The sequence below is a fragment of the Corvus brachyrhynchos genome, unplaced genomic scaffold, assembly GCF_000691975.1.
Source record: "Corvus brachyrhynchos isolate BGI_N302 unplaced genomic scaffold, ASM69197v1 scaffold70, whole genome shotgun sequence".
In the NCBI taxonomy this organism is placed as follows: Eukaryota; Metazoa; Chordata; class Aves; order Passeriformes; family Corvidae; genus Corvus; species Corvus brachyrhynchos.
In genome coordinates this window covers 6,066,315-6,070,190 of record NW_008236217.1, presented here as the reverse complement: position 1 = coordinate 6,070,190, position 3,876 = coordinate 6,066,315, and the positions used below count along the sequence as shown (strand labels likewise).

Below are 3,876 nucleotides of genomic sequence, written 5' to 3'. Positions count from 1 at the left end.
TCTTCTCGATCATAAACTTTCCACTTACATCCTTGCTAATGTACTACATTAATAAACTTGCAGACACTTTGCAAACATTTATTTGCTTTCTTCGGCTTTTTTTTTTTTAACAAGCTGAATTAAAACAATTAAATTAAAACCAATCTCAATCATGTTGTATGCATTGTTTTATACTAGTAAAAACCACCACTAATTGAAGCCTTCTCCAATTCTATCCTTAGACAGCTTGTTATTTGCATTTAACACTGGCTTTGCAAAAATTTTTTTAAAGAAACCAGAAGGAAGATTTCAATATCATCCAAGTCAGTAATTTCAGGTGCATTTCTCTTCAAGAATCTTGTAGCAGATGCCATGTATCCCCAAGAATTAATTTCCTGTTTCTGTCTGTCCAGATGTCAAGGACAACGTCAATCTAAGAGGTAGAAAAATAACTTTAAGGCACCTTTCTTTAGGAAGAAAACACTTCACTTCAAGCCTTAACACATTGACAGCTTTGATAAAAATAGGATTTAATTCAAGACTTTATCCTTGGCAGATGTCTTGTCTCACACATTAAGTTGTGTACACTTGTAGTAAATATATTTCCATTCAAAAAGCAATTGCTGTGGTGCACTGAAAAGTCTTCACCCCATTTTACATTTAGAAATACAAGATTACAGTGTGCAACACTGGCACAATATTAAGTTAATAAGTCAAGTATACATTTCTGATAAAGAAATTGCAAAACCCACAAACCCATTTTATTAATGAACCCTTAAGGCTAAAAAAGTTCTTAAGTATCAGTTAATTTCTCCAGATTTTACCTCAGAAATATTTCTGTTGAGAGCAGGAAATTTTTCCATGGGTAATTAACACAAGAATAAAACTGAATGAAGTAGAAATATGTCCCCATTTCTTATAATTTTTGTTCTTAGATCAACAACTGGAAGCTGGAGACTCTTGTATTTACAAGGCTGGGTAATGACTTATGACCCTATTTTATTATTGATTATATTTTTAATTTTTCTTGGATTTGCACCCTGAGTAAAAGTGAAAAAGAAATGTAACTCAATAGAGTGTACACATTACAAGTCTTCCTCTCAGAAAAGAAACTGTTGGAATCAACCAAGTCTCCAAAATTCTTGCTTTATTCCTGGCTTTTCTTTTAAAACCCTTGCTCTGCCACAAGGAAGTTTTGGCAAAACATTTCTTTTGAGGAGGGGGGAGAAGGTAGAAAAGTAGAGGGAGGAACCTAAAAATCTCCACCTTTTGGCCATCTCAAGTCTGCCTGGAAGCTCAATATGATGCAATTAATGAACGGCAATCCTCCACCTTCAGTGCTTCCTTCCCTTTCTCGAGACAGATGTGCTAACAGCATGGCACCTTCTTTAAAGGAACTCAGTTTTATGGAAGCTGATCTCTCAGCAAGGCACAAGTGACTACAAGCTTTTGGCTGCCCCATGTATTTTCAAGCAAAATCACGGTGTTTCTTACCAAATATTCAGAGACCATATCAGAGATGAAAATCATTTCTATCCAGAGACCAGCAAATCCCTCTTTTTTTTTTCCAGATTTTTGAATGTCCATGAATGTTAACATATTCTTTGGTTGCCCTGGAAAACATTCTTATATACAAATGTATCTTGTTTGCAAGCTTTTTTCTCATGTGGGGCACACATTTTACTCTGTTTAGCTGGAATCCTATTCCTTCTACGCATATCCTGATACGCAGCCCCAAACCAGTTCTCTCCCCCCATGCTTTTACATCTTGCAAGACATACAATGCCACCCTCTCCTCACTTATATCCAAACTCAAGAAAGAAAAACAGCTCAAAATTCAGCCTATCTGGGTGCCTACAATTAAACACCTAAATAAGTTACCTGTTAATCAGGGATGCTAAATACCTACAGTTCCTGCAAAAGTCAAGAACTGTAGAAAACTAGGATATTTCAGCCCCCACAACCTCCATTTCCAACCTGCCCTCAGACACAGAAAGCACATTCTCAGCTTTACTTACCACACTCATGGTGTTACGCTCAATGACACTGGATAAAGCAATTTTAAACAGAAATTAAGTTATTGAATTGGATTCTCATGCCTAAATTTCACCACAGAAGTTTGATTTTTTAGCTTAAACATTACAGTAAAAAAAACCCCAAGAAGATAGCAGAAAACAACTAGATACACAGAATCCCAGATTTCCTTCCAAGAGGAAGCACAGTGCCAGGAAGCATTATGGATATCAACCAGCTATCATGAAGGACAGAGAAGACACCTGCTCGTACCATGCTTCATGCTTCACAGAATAAATAAATAAAATAAAATCTTACCCTTGAGTCTCCCAAAAAGTTAGTTTTCCTAACATTGCCAATGTTCTGACTCAAAGAAACATCAGCAGAAAGTAGTGATCCCTAACATATTTAAAGTGTTTGTGGAGATAAGTTTTGTCTCTCTCCCTAAAAAATTAGACAAAGCTTCAAGTACTATTCATGAACTGTGGAAAGAGCCACAGTTTTAAAATATTTTTCAAAAAAGACAAAATTTTCTATACATTATCTCAGAGTTAACAAAGCAATATGCACTTCTACAGAAAACAAATGATTTATAAAGGATGCTATGAACTGTTAGAAGTGGAGTTTCAACAGCTTCAGACCAACTAATACGTCATTTGAACAAATACTGAACAGTAACTGAACAGTAACAGTAAGGGATAGGAGAATGTTTTCAATGGATGTATTTGAGATACCTCAGTTGAGAAACTTTGAGATTACATCCCAAAAACTTCTAATTATTTTCACTTCAGTGTTTTGTTACTAGGCTTCCAAGTAGAAATCCTGAAGTGGCTCTATCTTCCACTTGCAGCTGAAGAGCTTTGTGCACAGAACCAGAAAAATTCCTGTTGCTGGAAGTCCTCAGCTGAAAGGGGAGACTCTCCAAGAAGACAAACCTATGGCAACCTCAGGAAGGGAAAAGCAATTGCCCATTTCATATCTGTTTTGAAATTACTTTCTTCATTCTACATAAATTAACAACGCTAGGAGACTTCCTAGGAAAAGTAAATTTTTCTTACAGGGTGCTGGAAAATTTTCATGGAGAACTGGCTGAAGATCTTGTGTGAAAAGGCTGTCAGCAGAAATATGCTATTCTGCAAAGGGATGCTGGCTTAGCAATATGCTTTAAAATAAACTAATCACATTGAATATTTCTTCTGCCTTTTCCCATCAGCTGGTCATAAAGAGAGAAGCAAAAGAAAGAAGTAAACCTATTTGAGAATGTTTTCACCCTAAAGGAGCATGGGAATAGACAGCTCAAGAGTTTTGCCTGAACAGCTATGGTGATTTAATAGTATTTCTCTTGGCAGAAGTGTCCAGATTAAAGACCAAAACCCAGTATTTTAATTTTTTTAGCAGTTCTTAGTTATTTAAGCATCTCACAGGAAGAATGCTAAACTTCAAATATTCAAGGCCTGAAAACAGCAGTGGTAATGACAAAGTAGAGATTCATTTGAGAGTCAATGCAACCTATGAGAGTCATAAGAATTACAATAATTCAAATATCACCCACAAGTATGTAGAGTCTGTTTTACTTGTGGTGCTTAACAGAGGTTGGCAATTTCTATGTGTTTTGCTTTGGAACATAATCTGAAACAACAATTTGGGTTTGGCACTTACTGATATACCAGCAATTAACAAGTTGTTAAAAAACATCACAATCTTTTGAAGACCATATTGATCCTTGGGGTATTTTCCTGATCTTTACACTACCTGCTTCTTCTTATATTTTAAATTACCTTCATTTACATGCAGATAATAAAAATATGCCTTTATTTGACTCTATTTAACCTACCATTGTCAGACCAACAAATCTTTTTTTTTACATTTGAGCAACAGTTCAGC

At 35.6% G+C, this 3,876-nt stretch overlaps 1 long non-coding RNA gene across 1 annotated transcript in view; it reads right to left on the bottom strand.

Annotated features, from left to right (window-relative positions):
- LOC108449559 overlaps positions 1-3,876 on the bottom strand; it is a 76,141-nt gene that overhangs the window by 6,301 nt on the left and 65,964 nt on the right. The window lies entirely within an intron of this gene.